Genomic DNA, 26,382 nt, shown 5'->3' on the forward strand with positions numbered 1-26,382 from the left:
TGAACTGTTTATGATCTCAGTGGCTGTGTTTTGAATTACAGCTGCTACTTTTGTGGTCAGCATTGCACAAAGCTTCATTAATTTCCCCCTAGTATTATCTTATATTACTCTACAGTGAAGATGATCTAACATGCCTTTCACATCTCTGTAGACAAACTCAGGAACTGTGGACAGGATGAGTGGACAGTGAGATGGATAAGAACTGACTGAATGACAGTGCCCAGAGGGTCATGATCAAGGATATGATCATGAACAAGGAGTTGTTAGGGGCCTGCCACTAATGGTGACCCCCGTGATTCAATACTGGACCCAGTACTGTTTGACTTATTCATCAATGAATGATGAAGGGGCAGATGTCTCCTCAGCAAGGCTGCTGATGGCACAAAGCTGGGAGAAGTGGCCAATGCCCCAGAGTGCTGTGCAGCACTTCAGGAGGGCCTCGAGAGGTTGGAGAGACGGGCAGAGAATTGTCTGAAATTCAGCAAAGGCAAATGCAAGGTTGTGCACCTGGGGAAGAGTGAACTCATGTACCAGCACAGGCTTGGGGCTGATGTGCTGGAAAGCAGCAGTGTGCAGAAGGAGCTGGGGGTCCTGGTGGACAGCAGGTTCTCCATGAGCCAGCCAGTTAAATCCTGCCAAAAGGAGCATCCAGCCCTATTCTGAGATTGCAGTGCGATTCACACAACAGGGAGTCATTCTTGGTTGCACCGCAGGCACTCTTAATGGTCAAAAGTATTTAGGAAGGTGACTTGAATCATGAAAGGATGGCCTGAATTGTCAGCCTATATAATCTCTCTGTTCACTTACAGCACATCTTTAATGTGTTTGTGTTTCAATCTAGTGGCTTGACTGTACCACACGTAAACATGCCAACTCTGTTTTAAAACTAGCTTGCCTGGGGACAGACAGTAGTTTAGCCATGATAACTGTGGCTTTCTGTGCTCAGCAGCACCTTATGTGTGCCTTTCAGAACTCTTGCAGCTGACTCCTTTGGTATCTGAACCTGTCCAGACCAAAATTTGCTACAAAATTTCTAGACAAAGGTGCAGAGTAAACTACTGGAAAAACAAAATCCTGGTTTGCAATAATAGGTTTCTGTCTGTTCTTCAACTCTGTGGACACTATTTTCATTCCTTTTGCATCTCAATAAGGCTTTCAACATATGCCTGATAGGTAATTGAGAGCACTAAAGACAATGGCTGCAATATAATAGCTCACCTGGTATTATGTGCTGGGGCATTAATGTGCAGGAGTATCTAGCAGTGACAGTTACAGAAGGCCAGCAGTCTTTGTTTTAGATGGGTATTGCAGTAAAAAAAGAAAAAAAAAAAAAGGGAAATGTTCCTTAAATAAAAGTTTTATTAATTTTACCAGCACTTCACATTTAAATACTGTAAGTGATAAATTTGAAAAAGACTTAATGTTTTTCTATTAAGCTGTTATGACTCCCTTCATCTTTTCACTATATAACAGTTTGCAGATAGAATACTAAAGACAACTGTGGATCATTGCTAATTCTGTTAACTGGATGATTAAAATGACAAGAACATCTGCAAACAACTGTTGCTACTATTATTGCTGTGCCTGAAATCTCTGATCTTGCTAAAGATCTGACAGTGTTTCCAATACTAAATCTCATTGCAATCCTCATTGGGTTTAAACCTGGAATTCATATTCTCAGTCCAAAAACCAATTTTTTTGGCAACGTTTGGGATTAGCCATATTTTAGTTACGGAAACGTGAGAGTTCCACGAACACTTGGTATTTTTTAAGATACAATGTATGTTCTAAAAAATTTTTTACGCTCCTAAAGTTATTCAGGTAGTAACGTTTTTATGAATATCATGCATTCTTGGTTACCCCAAATAACAGGAAAATGTGACCATTTGAAATTACAAAATATGTGAAGCATGTGGACATAGATTCTGCAGATATTTACACCTGTACTTAATTTCTTAAACAAGAATACACCCCCCCTGTTGATTTAGTGAAGCTGTTTAAGCACAAAAATTTAAATGAACATGCAGATATTTTTTTTGGTGGTCAATAAATTGCCCTGTTGCTCCTGCAGAATTTTATTTTAATCTCTCTGGAAGCCAAATTGTCTGCTAAGAATCATGCTTAATAGAGTCTGATGGCACACACTGATTAATCTCAGTAAGACCCTGATTTCATGATCTAAATAAGACAGATAATATATTTTTTAATTTATTTCATAGCCTATAGAAAGCCACTGCAGAAGCTTATAAACAAACTGCTGTCATTTTTTGAATTACAGATTTATATTTAATAGTCTTTCCGGCATAAAGGCATATGAATATTCTTTTGATATGTGTCAGAACCGTCAATTTCCCAAAGAATTGTTTTTTATATATGGAAATATCAGGCTTCCTTTTTTCTTTGGAGAAAACAGGCCAAGAGTATTCTTACCTGTTTTACTATTTTAGTTGTGAAATGCTGGTCATCTAACTTAAAATACCATATTTCCAGAGAATCCTAGCACATGAGCTAAAATAAGACTTAAAAAAAAGTCAATAATTTTTCCATTTTATTATTGACACTATGCAATGAAAAAAAAATATTTTTAGAATAATTTTCAGCTAAATTGTCACATTCAGATGGAAAGTATGACCTAATAAATGACCCAAATATAAATATATGAATTGTACAATAAAGCACTTTGTGTTAATAATAGGAGATATAAACCTCTTACCAATTCAAATCTGTGTGCAATTCTGCTGCAGATTTATTTTAAAAGTGAGGATTTAAATGGAGGACAATTTACATCTAGTTCAAATGATAGCTCAGAACAGCTGATTTATACAGAAAATATTAAAAATAAATATTGTTTTAGTCTTGTCAACACATTGACTTAATCCATAAGAGAGTGAACAAAATTGTCACTATATGGTTTTGAGTCACTAATTCAATTTTATTTGCCATAGTTGCAATATTCAAGAAAGTGACTTTCACCATTTTCTTAAATACAAGCAGCCATGAATGTTTTATAGGGGAACTATAGCTAATCCCTCTGCTTGCAGATACCATCTAATCCTAATTTTCCTCAACCCCACATACACTTCCTAGGAAGACACAGAGCTTGCACATTTGTACTTTTAACTGTTAGCACAACCTTCAGCACTGTCACATTGTGAAGAATTTTGTCAAAATTGAAAAATTCGAATCTTGCAACAGGCAGATTATTCAAATAAATTTCATTCCAGGTAAAATTAGAAAACCTGCAGTGTTCTTTGCAGATTTAGATTTTTTTTTTCAATTTGTGTTACTCCGAAAACATGAATTTAAAATCACATTTAACAATGGTTGAATTGGGTCAATTTTTCTTTTATATTATATTTCAATCAGTTTGCCACTTTTCCTTGATGAGGTTAAGATGCACAATAATTGTGTGAACATTTAATACCTTTTCATGCAATTTCTCCATCAAGTGTTGATAAAAAGTACATTTTAATTTTCATCCTGACTCACTTTTATTTTTTTTTTTCATCTAAAATGGCTTTAATAAAGGCTAAGTTAGTGAGTAAAACATCTACAAGAAGAAACTATAATCAGTTTTTTGACTTTTTTTAGTTACCACCATTTTCTCCACAGTGTCCAAGTGGGCCTTGCATCCAGTACTTTCCTATGCATTGGTTCTTGTGCTTTGACCTTGGCTGCAAATTCTCCCACCAGCTTTTGTGTAACTTGAAACAAGGATTACAAGCCTATTACTAAAATTTTCATGGGGAAGCAGAAACACATTGATGGTTTTCAAATCTAAGCACATTAATTGTTAGGAATAATCCTCTCTACAATGACAAAGATCCCAGAGCTTTTTTTTTTTTTTTTTTTTTTGGTTCTAATCTGCTTTCTTATTACCAGTACACATTGTAAGTAATCTTGTGCAAACAGAATGAAGGTATTCAAAGAAATACTGATTTAAATTATCCTACTTCATGTAACTGGGTCACTAAGATGCTTGGCCTTCATTTTTTTACCAGCCAGTAGTAACAAGATGACTGCGTAGCAGCTTTCTCATTTAATGTGGGAATAGGGTTTTTTTGGTCATTGTCCACATCACTAAATTTGCTCTTAAGTGTGAGGAGCTTGGTGTGTATCTTGTCAAAATCCAGCTTTTTGTACTGGTGGCTGTTCCTCAGTGGAGCAGGAGTAAATGCCTGCTGTGCTTGCTGGTGCAGAACAGGGGGTGGATGGTTTAGAAAAAGGTAAAATCAGTTACTATAATTTGAGGAATACAGGATAAACCTGTGTTGTGAAAATCTTATACAGTCTAGGTAGTGTACTGAATCTGAGCATGCTAGAAACTGAGTTTGACATCTCATAATTTCTGTATGTTTTTGTTATTATTTTGTCGCTTGTTTGTTTGTTTGGTTTTATTGATTTTTTAAAACCTGAATTATTATTGTGGGAAAAACTCGTAGATAATGGTGCACACTAGTTCAGTCTGTGATCAGGATACATTTACTGTTGTCAAACACTGCTTCTGGGATTTTGGAGGGAAAAGTGCTTTACAATGGGAGGCATTATTTAAAGAGGACAAGTCTATTTTCTTCGTAATGACTTCCCTTCACTGTGTAATTTTCTACTTTCTTTCTTTCTTTTTTTTTTTTTTTTTTTTTTTAATCAGACTTCAAGCCTGATACCAAACTATCAGTACAAGGGTATTGTCAGAATTGGTACTGTATTGGCAGAAAGGGGTATATAAATGTACTGAAGGTTTATGCAATTGATAGTTGAAGTTTTATACATATAATCCTCATTGCAAGTAAAATATAGACATGTTAAATGTTTTATATTTACATACATACCATGGTATGACAAACTAAAATACACAAAATATATTCATTTCTAAAGAAATGCAAAATTCTTTTTTGAAAAACAAGTAGAAAACTATTTAATATATTGTGTTATGGTATAACTGGATAATCATCCTGACTACTAATCTGAGCTAAGCAATTTTTCACTGCCTTTGCATATGAGGCTTGAAATAAGTAATAAGTGAAGGATGAAACCAAAAAAGAAATCTAAGCTTAAACTCATGCTGATCTATATAGAGAGTTAGGAGCCTGTATGCTTTGATGTTGCTTTAATCCACTTTTCACCAGCTATCAGATATTAAACATCACGGGGCACATCAGAGCTCATGTAATTTGTAAAAGTGCTGTTGAAAGTTAATGGAGCTGGAAGGCCAGCTGAAGGTCTGGCCCTATAACACTTCAGCTAGTGTACACAAATCTGTAGAGCTGAGCTATCACAAGTCTCTTCCTCAGGAATGCCTTCCTTAAACACTTTTCCACTTGCATTTGCAGGGGATATATCATGTCAGATTTGAGGAAGAAAGGTGATGTCTTCTACTAATTGGCTACCATAGAACCGAATGAAACCTGAATTACAAAATGTAGAAGGTCAACTTCTCCTATTCCTATTCTGGCATTCATAGTGCTCCGATTTATCTCATTTAGCAAAGAGCAAGAAGCCAGCTTCAACTTGCAGTGCAGTTTCATAGACCTAGCAATGGGAGTTGGGCAGTAGCTTGTAATGAATCACTACCTACTACTGTACCACTGCTTTTTCATGAGTTGGAGACTGTATCAGTGCCTCCAGAGCAGAGGACAGCAGGAATTCAATATCCATTTAAAACTGGACTGGCAAAGAATCATGTATAAGTCAGCTTTCTGGAGAAAGCTTGTCTTGCATGTGGCGATGTAACTAGGAGTGCTGACTTCTTCCTAAATATATACTTGCTGTACTATTAGCAGATATAATTTTCTTGTATTTCGTTAAATGAAATACTGAGGCAAACGGTGTGAGGTTCAACTAAGCCATGTGCCTGATCCTGCACTGCTGTCACAACAAATGCAGGGCCACAGGCTGGGAGAAAGCAGCCCAGCAGAAAAGGACCTGGGGCTGCAGTTGACAGTGGCTGAACATTGGCTAGCATGTGCCCAGGTGGCCAAAAAGGCCAATGTCATCCTGCCTTGTGTCAGCGAGAGTATGGCCAGCAGGATGAGGACAGGGATTGTCCTCCTGTACTCGGCACTCGTGAGAACACACCTCAAGTGCTCTGTTCATTTTGGGCCCCTCACTACAAGAAAAAAACATTGAGTTGTCCAGAGGAGGGCAGAGAAGCTGGGGAAGGGTCTGGAGCACAAGTCTGATGAGGAGTGGCTGAGGAAGTTGGGATTGATTAGTCTGGGAAAAAAGGAGGCTCAGGTGAGACTTTATCTCTCTCTACAGGTACCTGAAAGGAAGCTGCAGCCAGGTGGGGATTGCCTCTTCTATCAGGCAGCCAGCAACAGCACAAGAGGAAATGGCCCCAAGAGGGAGGCTCAGGCTGGGCATCAGGAAGAATTTCTTTGCTGCAAGGTTGTGAAGTGTTGGAATGGGTTGTCCAGGGAGGTGGTAGAGTCACTATCCCTGGAGATGTTCAATAAATGACAGGACCTTTGTCCCATGGTTTAGTTGGCAAGGTGGTGATCACTCAAAGGTTGGACTTGGTGATCTTGGAGGTCTCTTCCAACCTATGTGTTTCTGTGATTCTGTGATATTTTATACTCAGGAGTGTAAGATTGGCAATGTCTCTGAACAAATATGATCTGTGGGTGTACTCTTTGAACCCCTTCCCTCCTTCTTTGCCAGTCATTTGAGTCACAAGTATTGTAGTTTATGATTTTGTCATTGGTATCTGATCTTTGAACTCCAGCTTCATAAATGTACAAGAGTGTTTTCACTTTGACAGGAATATAGTTCCTGAACTTCATATGTGCTCTTTAATGAAAAGAAATGTTTCCACTGAGATTGTAATTTGATTTGTAAATTAATTTTTGATGAGATTATAACTAGTAAATAGAAATTGAGATTTTTTAAAAGAATAATGTTTCTGAAGACCATTAAAACTTCAATTACACAAATTTTGCATAATGATTGAACAGTCATACTATCAAAGAGTTGAGTAAGCTTGTTTGGTCTGTGTCCCATGTTCATTATCTTCAAATACATGTGATGTTTATGAAGGTGAAAGAGAAAAAGAAGAGCCAAGCTAAAGTGTTGTGTAAGTCTTGTTTCTCAGCAGCTCTCAATACTTTACAGAGAGAATAACATCTTGATAATTAAATTGCTTTCACATCTGTGCAATGGTGTCAGCAGGATATTGCCATATTGCATATGTTTAACAAATTACACATAATTTGTCTTTATATTTTCATTATGGAAATTGCATTCATATTATTCAACAAGAAGTACCACCATGTAAGAATGAGACAAGAAAATGGAATAACAGAACTGATTTTGAATATTTGCAACCTAAATGAATTTTGACAAAGACAATAAAAATCTTGCTTTGGTGAGTTACAAGAGGAATAAGCAAAGCTGGCATTCTGAGGAAACTTATTAATGAAAAAATATTTACTTTTGTACTGTTGGAAGTGTTTGTAGCATTAAAAGATAGAAAGGAAAATGCAGTCCAAAGGGACTGCAAAACTTCAAGGTTTGATGAGGAGTGAGACTTGACAGAACAGTAGTGAATATGCCACAGAGCTTTAGGACATAATTTGAGTTACTTGAAATTGCAGGTTAAATTTAATTGTGATTGTTATCAGTTGTTTAGTGAGAACTATTTTTTGATAAGTAAACCTCTATGGGTTTTTTTGGATGGAGAAGAGAAGTAAACAAAACATCCCAAGAATAATTTAAAAAAGTGATTGGCTAAAAAACAAAATGGAAAATCGGCTCTTCTCCACTGTGTGGTGTAATAAAGCTATTTTACTTTTAAGTAGCTTTAGTCAATAGTCTATGTCTGTAACAAAGGAACAGATTTTAATTTTTTCTGTTGCTCAAAGTTAACAAAGTACATGAAGCTGATACCTAGAGGTAAGAACAACACCTGAGAATACAGTTCCTTATAGATTAAGGCAGGTTGCTCTGTTTAAATATTTGCATGACTGCATCCTCTTAATTCTTATTCTATCAATTTGCATCCAATTTAGAGTGGTGCCTCAGGTGCTCATTGATTTCTTTTCTTTGTTACCAGTCTCCTTTCTTTCTGGCACTAAATGCAAACAAAACATAAAAAATGAACTGTTCCTTGCAGCTTTTCCTGGTAAATAATTGTATTACTTGGCATTAATCTAGACTTTTAATTAGTGAAGGAGTATACTGACAAAGGCATCTCTCTCTTCACGAGGCAAAAGATGGGTACATACCACGAAGAACAGAAGCTAAATTTGGCGGAGAGAGAAGAATATCTCTGATTTCTGTGAGCATTTATATTCCTATGTTGAGAGGCTCCAGGCAGCAACACAATTTGATAGCAGATGAGGACAGGTTCTGATCTCAGCAAGGACACCTATTTAATGGTCAGCACTTAGAAAGGGAACATAGTTGCAAGGCCCTGTGTAAAACTTGGCTTGGAATAAAATGGTATTTCGAGGAGTTACAGTCTCTGCACCTAATCTCTACTTCCCCTCTTGGACACACCCTTGCTCTTTCCTCTTTTAGGAAAACTATTATCCATAGAAAATTATGGTTTTTCTTCATTAAATGATTTTTTTCATCTTAGGAAAGACTCAGCAAATCAACCTTCTTTTAATTACTTAGGAAAATTGTTCATGAACTATAAAAGAAATAATCTAGACTTAGCCAATGATGATGCCTTTTTATATTTGATGGTCCTGGGGCTAAATCCTGGGGATGGTCCCCCTTGATTTTGTGCTTCTTTGCTTATGCAAAATTACCATAGCACTGCTCTCTCTTATGAGTATGGTTTTTGCCACTTTCTGGGGGGAAAGGTGCATATCCACATCATCCCTCTCCCATGGAGAGTTATGTCAGTGAGGCAGGTGGTCAGAGCCTGTACAGAATGACTGCCTGTTTATTCAGCCCTGGTGGGAACACACGGGGTGTTCTGTGTCCAGTTCTGAGCTCCCCACACAAGAACAACATTGAAGCAGTTCCAGTGAGGAGGGTTACCAAGGTACTTAGGTAAGCATATGATGCACAAATAGAGTCTGAGAGGACTGATGCTTTTCAGTCTGAAAAGGACAAGACTGTCTTTAACTGTTGAAAAGAGGTTGCAGAGAAAATGGAGACAACCTTGGCTCACAGGTGTATGATAAAAGGGTATGACACAGTGGGCACAAGCTGTAGCAAGACAAAATCTAATTCAAGGGGGAAAAAAATACATTCTCCAAGAGAATGGTTAAGCTTTGAAAAAGGTTGCCCAAGGCTGTGGAGTCTACATCTTTAGGTATATCCAGAGAGTAACCTAACAAAGCCCTTAGAAACTGAATCGAACCTTTAAGTAGATCCTGCTTTGTGTAGGGAACGGATAAAATGACCTCCAGATGTCCCCTCCAGCAAAAACTATTTTGTTGTAGTGTGACCTTTCCCATTTCCCATGCTGTGTAAGGACAGAACAGGGATCTTGCTACCTACCTCAGAGTACATTCTTCCTCCCCCTCCTGATGCTACATAAAGTTCCCAGTGGTACTTCACCAACAGTTGAACAACAGAGATATGTGAAAGATTATAAATGCCTGATTTTTAACAGATAGTCATCACTATTAATGAGCACAACCCAAGAAGGGGAAAAAACAAAACATTTCAAATTCAAATTAAAGTATAAAAATATTTTCATTGGCTTTGTTCTTTTCTTTTTGTGGGGAAAAGAAAAAAGTGAGAACCAGTGCTATAGCTGTTTTTCCCGGCATATTTTATCCGTATTACCTGCATATGAATTGTACACAAATAAAGAAATTAGGGACACGCAGCACAATTGTTAACACTTCAAAGAAGATTCTTCATCACTATGGGAGGCAGCAGACATATTCCACTCTCCCAAATCCTTGAGAGTGAAGATCTGCAGCTTAGAATTCAGCCAATGGCTTTCAGATTTTGATACAGACTGCCTTTATGTGAAGTAGAATTGAAGGAGTTTGAATGCTCGTAATGGATCCCTCTGAGAAACAGTATAATTGGTATGGCATTGGTCTGCTCTATTCCCTCTGCCTTTAGGGTAACTACTACATGCTCAGATTTCCCTTAAGATGAAAGGACTTTGGCTGACAGATGCCCTATACATTGAATGCATTGCTATAATCCAAACCTGTATGAGGAAAAAAATTTCAGTTCCCTTGGAGTTTTAAGAACTGTGAATCACATATCTGAAGAGAAATAATACCTTTCTTGCTATAACTCAAACCTATTTCCCTTTTACTTTTATTCACTACTGTTAAATCCACACCTTATAGAGGAGGAAATGGCTAAGTTGTTCAGATGGATGTTCATGTGCATCACTTTTTGTTTCAGTAGTGTTTGGATGTTTAGCTCCAGTTTTCTCCTTTTACCCAAAATACTGTTGTTTGAATATTGTTGCATTCAGCTCTGAGAGAAGCTGAGCAGCATCTGGAAAATTTAGCATCCCTCCACTTTGGTAAAAAGGATTTCCTTCTTTTCCATGTTTCTCTCTTTTTCTTAAATTCCATTATGTTTATCTAGATATCCTTCAAAACATATTCTTCTTACTAGTTCTTATTTGCCCATTTTTTTTCTTTGTAGATTCATTTCTATCTGCCAGTCAGCTTTTTTGTCCTTGTCATTTGTATTTGTCTATGTATTTTTTCTTACTTATGCCTTTGTTTCTGGTTTTCTTGTTTTATCTTAATCCATCATTGCCCCTGCTTTTCCCCCTCTTTTTACTCTAATTAAACTTTCCCTTATCAATTCTAACTTCTCCTTCCATGCAGAAAATGTGTATTTGGTATTTGTCTTTGGAGTGACAAATCTGTTTCATACCCTACGTCCATTTCTGTTTTGCCACAGGTGCTTTCTAGGGAATATGAGAATAAAGGATGAGAATATGCCAGTTTCTTTGTTTCAGCTGCATGTGTTCCATATGCACATATTAATTTTCCATTTTCCTATTCCTTTACTATTGCTCTCTGTTCATCTTCTCCTCTGCAATGAGTGAAATTCCACTGTACATGTCAGCTATCCATAAGAATAATATATTGATGATGCTATCATCTTCTGTCTGATTTGTTTCTGTCATGCTTAAGTCAAAAAGGTCAGGTGGAAATGCAGAGACATTCACAGATGAGTAGAATATTGTGCTCTGCTCTGTACACCAGTACAGACTTCAGACTGGAATCATAGCCTGGATAGATTTTGAATGGTGCAAGGAACTGAGTAATTCAATTAGCCTGGCATTCTCACAAACAAGCTTGAGAAATGCAAAGGAAAACCAACCGAAGCAAGACTGTAGAGTGTTTTCGTTTTGAAGAAAATGTTTCCTTCTCTGAAATTTTATTTTATACAGTCCAGATCTTTTCTGGGTTAAATGCATGAAATAAGGTTTTTTTTGCACCTAGCTCAGACTAGATGCAGATGAGAAGGGTTTGGGTTATCTTAAGAGTTGTAAAAAGTGCATAGAATCAGAGCAGAAATAACAGTGATCTCTTCACACATATGAAGAGCTAATGCTGGGGGACCAAATTCTAAATCCAATCAAGAAAATATTTTCCCTTCACTGCTAATGACTAGATAATTACAGTGCAGTTCAGAAAAGAAGTCAGAGGCAAAGAAAGATTTGTAACAGGTGCAGTGGAAAAAAAGGAGATGGCAAAGAGCCCATTTCTGTGTCTTGACAAGATTTTTCTTTGCTGATCTGTTTTTCTTGTGGTAGAAGTACTCTTTTGTGGTTTGAGTTTCTTTATTTTATCAGCATCTTGCTGGAGGTTTTGTTGTTTTGTTTTTTTTTTTTTTTTTTGCCTACAGTACAGTGTTTTTTAAGGAATGGCTTTCAGAGAGGATGATGCAAACACATCACTAAAATAATCACAAGGATAAGTAACCAAGACATTATAATGATGAAAGATCACTAGAGAAAAAGTTTATTCTATCTAAGCAAATGTATAAATTGCAGATTTTCTTCAAAAAGGTTTCTTCTTGTAGTTTCATTACTAATTATAAGGCAAGTATTGTTTTGACGTTCTAAGAAACTACTCTGAAAAGAACACAATTACACTCTTCTGTCTCTGTGGACAAAAATATGCTTGATATTTGAGCCTAAGTGCCAGAAAACCTATACTCTACTTTGTCTTTAAAAATTTCAAGGATTCTTTCATAGCAGTTTGCATGGTGCTATGTTTTGGATTTGAAATAAAAACATTGTTGAAAAGACAAAGGTGTTTTAGCTATAGCTGAGCAGTGCTCAGTGGGTGAGGGCCTTTTCTGCTCCTCATGCTAGCAAGGAGGCTGGGGGTGCACAAGGGACAACCAGGACAGCTGACTCCAACTTTCCCAGGAGATGTTACAGGCCATGTGGTGTCATGCTTATAATCTAGGGCAAGATCATGAAATGGCCAACATTTGGAGTGGTGGTGGTATTTTTCTTCCAAAGTAACTATTATGTGTGGAGCCCTGCTTTCCTGGGCATAGCTGAACATCTGCCTGCCCATGGGAAGTGGTGAATGAATTCCTTGTTTTGCTTTGCTTGGGACCCCTGCTTTTGCTTCCCCCAATAAACTTTTATCTCAGATCACATGTTTTCACACTTTTACCCTTTTAAGTCTCCCCCTTAACCCACTGAGGGGGACTCTGAGCATCTGTGTGGGGTTTAACTGCCCTGGCAAAACACAACAAATACTGCAGTCACAATGCACTTCAACTTAAAGATGTGGCTCTTTTATTGGGTGCCTCAGAAACAAAAAATACCTGATCCTTTCAAAATTTAATTACAATAAACTGTATTAATTGTGGTAACTAAGTTAGTAATTTGAGCTAAATTACAACAAATAGTCAAGAGACAAAGGCAGAAAAAAACAACAGAATAGAAAAGCAGAAAGGAAAAAAATGTTGAAATACTTCAGAGAGATCTCAGTCTCCTCTCTCTGGTGCCTTTGTTTTTCCCTCCTTTCATTATCTTTGGTCACTTGTCTAGATCATGGCTCTAAGAGATGTTCAGAGAACTGACAGGTCCATTAGTTCCTTGAGGCCATTGATTCTCATTCTTTCTTTAAGGGCACTGTCAGGAAGGTATAAAAATTGGTAAAGCTCTTTGGTTCTCAAAGTGCTGGCTTAATACATTCTTTTAGAAGATGTCCAATTAGATGCTTTAAATCTACAGCTACAATACAATGTAAGAAAAGTTTTGAGCCTTATGCTGGCTTTTGTTTTGAATTTCTTCCTCCCTGAGTGGTAAACAAAGTTAACTCTGTTAGAGGAACTGAAGAAAGTACAGACCACGGAATACTCCCTCTTTGTGGAGGCTTATAATAATAATCTGTGTCAGATTATTAACATTTTTCTTCTTCAGGCAAAACAGTAAACATATTTTACAGTATTATTATTATTATAATTATTATTATTATTAAGATAAATTATAAGATAACTTTTAATATATACCTCATCACTGTTTTAGTAAATTGGAAAAAGATTTCTGTGTTTAATTTTGTCAAAACTTCAGTGTGCCCTGCAAGGTCTTGTCACCGATCCAGTCCTGATTCTGAAGGATGGAATACTTCAATCATGTTCCAAAGTATTTTGTTCAAACTTTTGATTCGTAGTGCTGTATAATTTTGAAATTGCATACAAAATATATGGTTTAGGACTGGAATGATAGAATATTGCTCTCTGGTTTTCCATTTAAAACTAAAGTTACGAGTGGCTTAGTTACAGTAAAATTTGTATTCAAGTGCTCAAAAACATTAATCCTAAAATAAAGAGCTGATTTAATAATAGATTAAATGAACACATGATGTGCTTCAGCACAGTAGGTGATCAATGTTTAATACACTCTTGCTAAGTTTATGTAAAGTCTAGTCACACCCTTCATTAAGATATGTTGACAGAGATGTTCATTTAGTTGGACAAATACCAGGATTCAAAATCCAACTCTTAATTATGTTGTATTATATATGGTGAATGAATAAGAGTGTGGACATTAGCAGTGAATAAGGCTGTGGACAAATTGATTAACTGCAATTAAAATGCTTGTGCATCTGTAAGACTATCCTACTTGTCTGAAAATGAATACTGCTTTGATGTGCAGCAAAGCATTTACCCATAAGCTAACTGTATACAATGCACACTGTAATTAGCATGCTTTGTTTTAATTGCTTCAAACACTGGATCAAACCGAAAAAAAATATTACCTGAATGATTATGACATGTTAATTTTTCTTATAATATGTTTTGTATTGAAAAAAAAAAAATCTCATTAAAGAAACCGAAGATTGGAAAAGAAAACAAGGGCTACTTTCTTACTGTACATATTTACCTGTGGTGATATCATGATAGCCAACAGTTTTATTAATAGGATCTCATGAAAATGCTGTTTTCTACAAAATGAAATATTATTAGATATGTCAAATTTGTAAATGGATTTCCATTAAAACAACTTCTAATAACACAAATTTAGGTTCTGTTGATAATAAATATTTATGTGTATGGCAGAAAACTTGCATTTGGGGAGAGCTCAAGTGTGTGCATATATATATATATATGTATATATATGTGTGTCTGTGTGTGTACATACACTTTAGAAAAAAAAAGTGCAGAAATGAGGCACTAACTGCAGCTTCACAATTCAAATAAATAACAACTGTCATTGCATCTAACCCTTTTGAAAATGGCCACCAATTCCTTGGACAAATTGAGTATGACCAAATAGATTCAAAAGACTGCAATGTAATTAAATAAAATTTGCAAAAGAGCGTATCTGCTCCCATTTAAACTGCGTGAGAATTAAAGAAAAGGAGGCAGATGGAAGCCTCTCACAAGACTTGTAGATACAGTTTTTCCAGACCTTTGCATTTAAAATAAGGTGAATGAATAAAATCCTCTGACTAATGCAAATTCACCCTGTCTGCTTGGGAGAGAGGCACCAGAGACCTGTCATATCTATTGTGCATTAAGTGAAATATTTCATCACTTATTTCTGGGTAATCAAAAGAGCTTTAGCCTAAGTGTAAGTTTGCTTCATTTGTACCCTATCACTTTTATTCAAAGCAGTTCCTCTTTATCTTCCCTTTGTAATAGGAACAAAACAAGAAAATGTAATTTAGGCAGGAATGCAATATATAAGAAAGTTTTTAGATCAATAAATTTAGTTTTCATGACACAATGTAAAAGGGATTTGCTATATTGTATGCATGAAAAATGCATTGTTTAGTAATCATTCTGATATTATGTTGTTCTAAATGCAAAGCTTGATGTAACTGTGCTATTAAAATATATTCCAAAGTATATCCCAGGGGTCTCTCTTGTCATTTTGGCTCAAGCTGGTGCATAAATTTCAAGTTGTAAAGAAATATTCTAAGTTAATCTTCTCAGGAAGTAGCTGAATGGTCCTCATGAGTCCTTGCAAGGCTTATAAAGACAGTTTCAGTAAGAACTTTTTCTAGCAAGATGTGTATTATATGAATTCAAACACATAATTCTACCCATAATTAAGTGAAACTGTACTCAAAAGTCCCTAGCCCTAGAGTATTTCAGTGTAGGCTCCACAGAGCAGAATGGTATCCTGAAAACACTAGAAATAGAACTGAATGGATTCATTATGTTTGAATTTTTATTGTAATTCGAGTTGTATTCAACCTAATTAAATATCCCAAAAGAAATCCCCTTTTATATACAAACCCGGGCTTTATTTAGAAAGACACACATCCTCCTGAAGTGAAGCAAAATCTCTACTGGCATAAATTTGGAATGTAAATTCTGTCTTAGTGTAATTTTACACAGTGGAAAGTGCCAAGAATTAATTATTTATAATTTCCCTGCTGCGTTTTGTCTATGGCATGAAACAAACAGGAAAACTCCCATCACTTTAGCAGTGCTTTGTGACCAGTGAAAAGTAACATGTAGCCAAGTATTTTCACACTTGACAATAGTGGTCATGGAAATTGATATCACTTTATATCACCAAATATCACAGTGATACTGTGGGCTCATAGGCTTGGGGGTTTCTCTGAAGACAAGAACTGATTCTCTTCTGTAGAATCCTTCAAAGAACAGAAAGGAACGAAAGCTATCCCTAAAACAGGACATTTGGTTTGAATTTGCACAGTCTTTGTACAGGCTAATTATATTGGTTTTCTCAATCCAGAACTATTCTATGAAAGCCTAATTCAAGGAATAGATGAGCCATTACAGAAGATTATTAGAACTCCTTTCTTATCCCCCCCCCTTTAAAAAAAGTCCTTTTAAATATTATAGCCCTGTTTTCCATTCCTGAAAGGTTACAGCATTTCATGCATCTCATTTCTTCCTCCTCCAGCTTGTAATCCTTTGTAGGCACATATATGCTCCCTTTCTCACAGATATTCCCTCTAGCGTGGATTATTTCCTTTCCCTTTAATCCTCACAGGCTGAGGTGCTGTGCTTAAGAGTCTTACACAAGTTTGCATAGAAAGCCTCTGTTTAGTGGATCACACGGCTGCCAGGCTAGCTGGGCAGAATTCAGGCTGGATAAAAACTGTATACTGTGTAGCAGGGAAAAATTACTAAATTCATAGCAAATTGTTTTTTGTCATAGCAAATGAGGATTAAACCCATTTCATTTATAAATTGTGCGACTCAGAACTATACATTCAGGATCAACCAAAAAAATCCCAGATACACACACATTTATGAAAACCTTCCCATTGCTAATCCACCAGAGTTATTGCTACACCCAGCTCACACTCACACAGCACCACACCTGGTAGCCCCCTGGTAACTGCTTAATCCATTGATTATCTCTTGCTCTTGGAAACAGGGTCTATCTCAATAAAACAACAGATTATTTAAAAAAATTTAAAAAGCAAAAAAGAAACGCTTTAAGAAAGGGGAAAACGGCCATTGAGAGGGAAAAAAACCTTCCCAGTTATGAAAGAAGTCATAACTGCCTATGTCATAACTGCTTATGCCTTATTTTATTCAAACACATATTAACCTGTCATTAAAAATAGTCAGTGGAAACTAAGTCATTATAAAAGAGGACTGGTTGTAATTTATGAACCCTATTTCTTATCATATACACACTCATTTTAAAATTACACTTTACAAAATTGTAATTGCAACAATACACTCCTGTGTGTGAAATCTGAAGTATTATTTCACACCTTATTGCACCAATGACACTTGTCTTTAACTGCATGTCAGGCAAGAAATAACAGTCCATTCTTCTCATTCCACAATGTCATTTTACTTATCCCACACTGTCTTTTGGTTCATGCATTTTCCTGCATTCTCAGCATTTCACAGGCCACTCAGGATACAAGGGAACATGGGAGCTCAAAGCTCCCTTTGGAAGAGTCTTTTAGACCTCATTCTGCAAATAGCTGTTTTGCTTTTTTCCCCCCCATACTTCTGTTAGGGATTTTAATATTTAAGGTGCAAGACTTGAAGGTAGTCTCCCTGACCAACCTCTAAGGGTCCCCTGTTATCAGGGCAAAGGTGACAAAACGAGGAATGGTCCACGCCACAAGTCAGGAACTAAATACTTTAATAACCATAAAAGAAAAAGTGGGACAAAGCCTAAAACACGTACATGCACTGTAAGAGGTAAGGGTCGAAAACAAGGGTGAGGGAAAATCCAGGGTATTTATAAGGGATGATGAGAGGTGGGTCCAGGGTGAGAATCCAGTGGGTAAAGGGAACAGTGGTGTAAGGGAGGAGCAATGTAGGGCAAGGGCAGATAAGGTAGGATGGGTGGAACAGTGCGGTGAACATAAACCAGTGGGGGTACAAGGATACAAGAACTTTCCAGAACTGGGAGGAGAAAAAGGATGACATAACTGGAATTAGGAATTTCCAATAGGAAATGAGGGTTATAAAGCTTTACCATAAACAGTTTTAAACCTTTGACAACTTTCTTAGGAACTGTTATAAACTTAAACAAATGCCCTCGAAGGCCTGGGGCTGAGGGGCAGCCCCTCACCAAAAACACTGGTCTGGTTTGGGATGTCAGTCATGCCGACTCCCACGTACTTCAATTTATAAGGGTTGAAAGATTGAAAGTTTATGAACCCTTGTACAGTTTGTCCACTAAATGATTTCATGCACAAGACTATTTTTATTATTTTTTGATTTTTTTTTTCTTTTTGTGTGGGTTTTGTTTGTTTGGTTTTGAATCACAGTGTTTTGGCCTGTTGTGACAGAGTAGAGTGCTTGTGAGGCTTTTATCAGAATGCGCAGATGATGTGCAGGTGATAGAATGAACCTCGTTCTGAAAGCCTAGTCTGAGGAATACCACCAGACCCCGAGCCCTGACACACATCAGAAAGATTTGTCATATTCTGAAGTTTAAGTGTAAGGCATTGCATTTAAATTTGGCATTGCTCATCTGAGTTGTCCAGATCATCTGTGGAGAGCAAATGCAATTTATTTAACTTGTAACACCTTGCGGATCTCCAGGAATAGAAGAAATAGCCATACAGATATAAGTGGCATCAAAATGTGTTGCATGCAAACTGATTTAAAATTGGTAAACAGAAAGAGTGTTTTAAGTTGTCTGTGTTAATACAATTTCAAAGAGATTTGGAGCTAAGCAGTTCATTATGCAATTTTTTGAAGCTGTGTAGAACTTATTAAATCTTTGCTCAGTTCTTTCCATATATATGTAGTTCCTTTTTAATTGCTCAAACTTTCTCTCTTCTTTAAAATTATGTTAGAAAATATCTATTGAATGTGTGGTTTTGAGCTATTTCTGTGCAATTATGGATGCACAGTACTTCTGTATTTAGAACACAGTTTTATTTACCTGGAAACATATAAAAATAAACTCTGAAGTTACTTCAGAAAGAACTTTTTAACATGAAAATAATATCCTGGGAGATCTGTTGAATGGAGTCAGAAAGAAGAAAGCACCTGGCTAAGAAATGAAATTGAAAGTCTTGTTAAGGCAAACCTATGAGTTGAAGCTTAGTTTGAAAAATTGCTACAGCAAGAATATTCAGAAAAAAACTTTTGATTAACCCAAGGATCAAGTATCTGACCAGCTGGGACATGGATATATGATATTGTTTATTTTATAATTGTAGGAAGAAATATTCCAAGTAAATTATAGAGATTGGTTTGTCTTTCACAATTTAGCAAGCCACAGAAGAAAACATAAAATACAGCTGCAAGAGACTAATAATATGTCCTGATTCTTTACCTCAGGAATATTTTACTTTCATGGGATAGACCCAAACTTCTGTATGTAAAGCTCTCTTTTTTAACCATCTACAAATTTTGGCTCATTAAAAAAAATAGTTATTTGGATAGACATGAAATGCTTTTTTAATAATCATGATTTAAATCTTCAATTTTTTGCTCTGTTTCTTCTCATATTTGATTCTGTCTTTAAAAATAAATGAATTATCATATTATTGAGATTATTTAATCCAATATTGAAAATAATTAAATAAAAGGAAAATGAAGAACCAAATTAATTTCTGTGTCTGTTTTATTTTAAAACCAATGAAGTCTAGCACCAAAGGCCAAATCCTCTGTGCACTGATGATTGTCCACAGTGGTCAGGACTTCCTATGTCATGAAGATTAGTTCATAGAGAAACTTAGCATGTTAGTCTTAGCCTAGTACAGGATTCTCTGGATTTTACAATGAAACACCCACAAATGTTAGCGTCTGAGAATGATGAAGTGGTTTTGCTAACAATACCGAAGAATGTTATCTGCTTTAGGTGGCTCAAGATCTCTCAGTTACTCATTTAACAAATGAACAAGATAGTTTCAACTGATGCCTGCATGTGAACAGTAAATGAACAGAGATGCAAAGACCTCAAACTCCAGCACTGGTCATCTACTGATGGTGGTTGCAACAGAATCCATGGAACACAGTCATGTAATCATAGAATCATGGGTTTGGTTGGAAGGGACCTTAAAGACCATCTAATTCTAAGCCTCTGCCATGGGCAGGGATGTTTTTCATTAAACTGAGTTGCTCATAGCTTGGTTCAGTCTGGCCCTGAACACTTCCATGGAAGGGATATCCACAACTTCTCTGGGTCTTCTGCTGGTGTCTCATTACCCTCATAGTAAAGTCATCACCCTCATGATATAAAATCTAAACTTTTAAAATGTCTTCCAGTTTGCAGCAATTCTTCCTTATTCTATCACTACATGCTGTTGTAAAATGTCCCTCTCTATCTCACTTGCAGGTGCTTTAGTTGCTGGAAGGCTGTCCTAAGCTCTCCCCAGAGTCTTTTCTTCTCTGGGATGAACAGCCACAACTTTCTCAGCCTGTTTTCATAGGAGAGATGCTCTAGCCTTCTGATCTTAGTGGCTCTTCTCTGGACTCCTTCTAACAGGTCCACATCCTTTATTTTTTTGGTGTTCTGATCTGGAACAATTAAGAAAAAAGCTCTTTATTTTCCATGCTAGGCACATGTAAACTCAGTTTACTGAAGTTCAGTATCAGTCATAGTCTGGGAATAAATCTTCAGTAATAAGTAGAAAAGCATTTTCAATGAACTATTATGTTATTTTTCTATAAAAACTGTAAGGTTACTAAAACTGAAGTTATTCATATATTCTTTTTCCTAGTTTCGATGGGCTGCTTTCTCAGCTGCAAACCTTAGTGAGAGGCATCTGTTCCATATTACTCATAAATACAATAGCATAATAATGTAATCAATAATGAGCAGCATACACATAATTTGTGGGAAATTATATGGCTAATTTTCCTTATTCAGTAGTCCATTTAATTTATTACCTCTCATTTGGAAAATTCATGCTTAGGATTATGGCAGGAGCTGGATACCAGCCTTGTATGCTTCCACTGGATTGTTATAATCACCAACAGAGTGTGATGGCTGTAGCCTCTGCATTTCTTACGTGTTTTACTTTGTATTTAGTATGATAAGAGTTTGTGTTTTCAGAGAACTTGAAAATATTTTCTGAAAAATCCCATTTTTTCCAGATATGAATTCTGAAGTACATGAAAGAGAAAAGGTAGCAAAACAGGTAATTAATTCTACCAGTCCCTCTGATAGTAATAAATTTCTAAGGAGGAAGATAGCTCTGAAGATGTTGCTATGCAACTGCTTTCAAATGTATATAAATCTGTTAGTTGCTGTTGTTTATTTTTGCAGGCAGTATTCTCCAAAGGAAAAAGTGAAAAATCTAGGCCTGGAATTGATAAGTGTAGCCCACTGCTACAATTCGACATTTTGCCTATCAATTTGATATTTGATGTTATGTAGGTGCTCTTTGAAGTTTAGCAAGCTCCATGCTGAAATGGTTTCTCTGGTCAGAAACTGTAGCCACACCATGGCATTGACTTCTATGACCTTTGAGTATAAAGCAGAGTGAATTTGAATTAATTTCACAACAGTTACCCTTTCCCAAAGTGTATTTAGGCAGGCTCACTCAATGTCCCCAAGCAACTAATTCAAATGCCCTTTAGCGCTGGAAGGAAACACTTTAATTTTTTTTTTTTTTTTTTTTTTTTTTTTTTTTTTTTTTACTTAAGGGACTCCTCTGTCTCAGCCTGACCTGCCTATTGAGTTCAATAATATCCTTGAACTGTCTCTCACCCTGTTTTAACCCATCTCTTTTCTTCATTTCCACAGCACAGTTGCACTACCTGTGAATTCCCATTACTGTTCTTGGCTGAGATCTGAAGTTTCTCAGACACTGCAGGGAGAGGCATTGAAGAGTGTAATACCAGATTTAGTGTCACTTAACTACTGGGAAAATTAAAGTATTGCTTTATTACTGCTTCTACTGCCAGCCCAGGGTACCCCAGGAGACCTCCCTTACCTCATGGGTGGAAGAAGTTTTGGCTGCTGGGGCTCAGGACCAGCTGACAGCTAGTGCTGCTGATGGTGGCATTACCTCACCTTTCCTCCTGTGACCATGGGATGTGCTCCTGGGCACCATGAGGTGACCGTGGCCAGGGCTGTCCCCCAGCCTAGTGGGGACACTTCAGCTGAGACATACCTGCTGCCCCATAGCCATAGACCTGACCTGGTCTCTGCCTGTCCCTGTCCCACCTCAGCTTTCTCCCTCTGCCCTGATGGCCCTGCCGGGTGTGATGAGCCCTGGATGCTTGGCCCTGCCCTGAGATCCCTGGAGCAGTGGTTCCCAGCTCCCTGGCCTGGCCCTGGTCCTCTGTGGCCCAGCCCCAGTTCTCCCTGAACTGGCCCCGGTTCTCCTGACCTGGCCCTGGTTCTCCCTGAACTGGCCCCGGTTCTCCTGACCTGGCCCGGTTCTCCTGGCCTGGCCCCGGTTCTCCCTGGTCTGACCCCCCTTCTCCCTGGCCTGACCCCGCTTCTCCCTGAACTGGCCCCGGTTCACCCTGAACTGGCCCCGGTTCTCCTGGCCTGACCCTGGTTCTCCCTGGATTGGTCCTGCTTCTCCCTGGTCTGACCCCGCTTCTCCCTGGCCTGACCCTGGTTCTCCCTGGCCTGACCCTGGTTCTCCCTGAACTGGCCCCGGTTCTCCCTGACCTGGCCCGCTTCTCCTGACCTGGCCCTGGTTCTCCCTGGCCTGGCCCCGGTTCTCCTGACCTGGCCCGGTTCTCCCTGACCTGGCCCCGGTTCTCCTGACCTGGCCCTGGTTCTCCCTGGCCTGGCCCCGGTTCTCCTGACCTGGCCCGCTTCTCCTGACCTGGCCCCGGTTCTCCCTGGCCTGACCCTGGTTCTCCCTGAACTGGCCCCAGTTCTCCCTGGCCTGACCTTGGTTCTCCCTGAACTGGCCCCAGTTCTCCCTGAACTGGCCCCGGTTCTCCTGACCTGGCCCTGGTTCTCCCTGGCCTGGCCCCGGTTCTCCTGACCTGGCCCGGTTCTCCCTGGCCTGGCCCTTGTCCACCCAAGCAGCTGGCATTGCCTGAGGGTCACAGACGGTCCAAGGGAGGAGCTCACCACATCCAACCCCTTTTCTGGAGCAGGCTGCCCAGGGCTGTACAGCTGGGACCTGAGGGTTTTAGTACCTCCAAAGGTGCAGGTGTCACAAATTCTCTTTGGCTGCCCTTGCTGTGTGGTTCACACCTGGAAGTATTTAAACACCTCATAGCCCCAGCATATGTCTGAGTGCTAAATATGATGTTTAGACCTCTAACGGAATCAAATCTGGGGATTTCATTGTAAGAAGTGTACCCTTCTCACTGTCTTTTCAGAATTTTTCACATTTCAATATTTCTTCTTGTGTCTTCTTCCTGCCTGCTACACCTCATAGTTCAGAACATTTTTCTTGTCTGGAAGCCAAGAATCTCCTTCCCCAGAGGTATCATTTTGACCTCCATCTTAACCTTTTAATCTTAACTGTTTCCCTTCCATGTGTGGTGATGACACTAACACAGATTTTTGAAAATCACCATTGTGGTTTTTATATTTAAGAATTTGTTTTTACGGGCAAGAAACAGAAATCTTTAAAGCACATCTGTTGGATCAGTCCTTTCAGAACAGACAGTGTGAAAACAAACCTTACAATCCCTAGCATGAATGTGTCAAGTTGTTGCAGAGCTATCAAGATGCGTCATATTTAGAGCACTTAAATAAATAACATCTATATTCTACAAATAAATAAAATCTATATTCTCTAAAATCTGTATTCTACAAAATTTTAAGTGTTCTTTATTTTCTAGACTTACATTTTTAAATTGTGCTTTAAAACTCTTGTGTCCCCTTCTGGATCTCTTCCCTTTCTCTAATATAATGCATTAATCATAATTCTGTAATCATATACATATATATATGCATACATACACACACAGACACACATATACATATATATATATATATATATATGTAATTTTTTTCTTCCTTATTTCTACTATGAACTTTTCAGGACAAGATTCTTGAGCTTGCCTGAGATAGTAATAGCAAGCCCAGAAGTCTGTAAGAAAGATTTGCATGGTCAAGGAAGGTAATTGTGGAAGCTGATCAAGTGGGAAGGACTTTCCTAGTCTGTCAGTTCTTATGGTGTTGATATATTGGTGGTGACTGTGAGTACCTCAAACGAGTAAATTAAACAACATTATTGGTTCCTATCATTTAGTCTTTTCCTCTTTATTTCTCCATAAAGAAGAATTATGGCTATGGGACAGTAAATTGGTATTTCTTTTGGTTTATATGTTAGCAGAGATTTTTTATGGATGCAAGATTAAGTGGATTTTTTATTAAAAGAAGCAAAATCACAGAAATTCACCTGATACTTGTGTCAGAGAATTTTGATGCCATCAAGAGCTTTTGAGCCTGTTCTTAGCTCCACCTCAGGGACCTCAACTGGATTGTCCTCTGCAACAATGGTCTTTAGTTTTTGTTTTTTTTCTCCATTCCTCATTAGAAAGATTACTGATGACAGGTTTCATGACAAGGCATTAGTGATCTTTTAGATTACTTTTAGATAGAAATCATTTAGATTTTAGATTACTGAGGCACTTTGTAAACCAGACATTTTTTCATAAGAAAACAGTGAATAGAGCTCAAAGGCACAAATTTAATTTCAGTTTTGATAACTAGAAAAGACATTGTACAGATAAAAGCATTCTGAGTGATCCTAGTAATAATCTCTCTGGACAAGTGTATTCATAGATGCTCATTGCTGTAGAAGAACATTTTGTTGGGAAACCCATTGAATAGACAAATTATGGAGTAAACCATCAGACTGAAAGGTTGCCTCATGCCTAGGAAAATCTGCAAAGTTGTTTTATCAGTTAAGTAGTTAAAGATGTTCAGTGAAGTTAGACAATAAGCAATTAGTGAAGCTATGAAGTGTATGGTCATTGTACTAAAATTCACATTGTCTTCCCCCTTCTGCCATCTTTGTTAACTGAACAAAACAAAACAAGAAAAATCCTACAAAACCACCCAAGCTTCCTCCCACAAAACCACAGCCAAAAGATCAAAACACAAACCCAAACCTCTTAGTGAGAATAGCAGGAAAGACATACCTTAATACTAGTTCTTTTGGCCTCCAGTAAAATTCTGGGTATTGGAGGCAGTCTTCCATCCACATAAAAACATAACATTTTTTTCTTGCCTTTATTTTCAGTTTTCGTAAATATTGATCTCACATGTCACTATAAAAAGTGTAAAGCAAGTTAAAATGAATATTTTTCAGGTATTTCAAAAAGAAATTCTTAGAAGAGAAGAAGCTATAGAGCCATGTGGCCCAAAACACCAAACATAGCTCTCTGATCTTCAGGGCTCTGGAAAAATTTTAGGTTACAGAGCATCTGCTTCTTGTCTCTTTCTTACCCTCTCAATCCTCACCCAAAAGCAGCCCAAATCTTGAAGTGCGTAGCTTAAGGTAGAGATTATTCTTATCATGTGTGCTGAAGCCGTAGGAAAGGAACAGATTCTATCTCTAAAGAGAACTTGGAGATACCACTTATGGTTTTGACATGCTTCCAGTAAAGTCAATGAGAAAATTTTCCTTCATCTGCAGGAAGAGGATTTATCTACTTTGAATACTCTCAGAGGTTTTCAAGATGCGAACAAGTAGGTGAACAGGGTTTTTTTGCATGATTATGTCCTGTCTGTTCTTGCCGTGGAAGTAATTTGTGCAATACAGAATATCTTTATATGTTACAAAACTTCCACCTGTTTCTTATCATCAGCAAAACATGAAAATACTTATTTGCCATTTTAGCGGCTCCAGGTAATACCAAACAGAAAGTTTCCTGCAAATTACCAGATAATGGCTCATCCTGGGAGCAATCCAATGTATAGTCTTTGAGTCTTTTCCTTCTTGAGAAGATGCTATAAGAGCTTAATAAGATCAATATCAAGATATTCAGAGTATAAGAGATTATAGGTAATTATTACATTTTCAAATTACGCTCAATATTCCTATCCTTTTTTTTTTTTCTGCTGTGCAGTTATGCCAGGTGATTATTCTATCTTTGCTATTAGGGGAGTTATATTTAAGAAAAGAATTGGCTTATATGATAGCAAGTTACTGTTTCCTGAGCTGGGAGGTTTCTTGCTATCCTGTATTTCTCTGATTCTTATAAGAATAGATTCTTACAGGTCCAAAAAGACATTTCTCTATCTGAATAGAGGTTTGGAACTGCTCCTCAACCAGGGTCTGCAAGAAGCTCTGTATTTTAAACATGTTATCCCTGAGATATTGCTTAAGTCTGTATAAAGTCACATAGCATGAAAGCTGTGAATGTCTTCTGCTCCCTCAAAGGATACTAGGGCTTATAAAACATGGATTTATATGTAACACCTTTAGAATAATACACTGCACAGAACACAACAGCATCAGTTTTTCTTGTGAGTGAAACTGGTGATAAAGTGTCAGAGAAGAGGTAAATTTCTTCCTCCAGCTTCCATAAGCCCCTGCCTTTGATGTTTTTTCTGAACTGCTTACATTGACTTCAATTGCAAATCCAGCTCATTACGTGCTTTGAGCTATTCACTTCAACAGA

This window comes from Cinclus cinclus, chromosome 4 (genome assembly GCF_963662255.1).
Source record: "Cinclus cinclus chromosome 4, bCinCin1.1, whole genome shotgun sequence".
In the NCBI taxonomy this organism is placed as follows: Eukaryota; Metazoa; Chordata; class Aves; order Passeriformes; family Cinclidae; genus Cinclus; species Cinclus cinclus.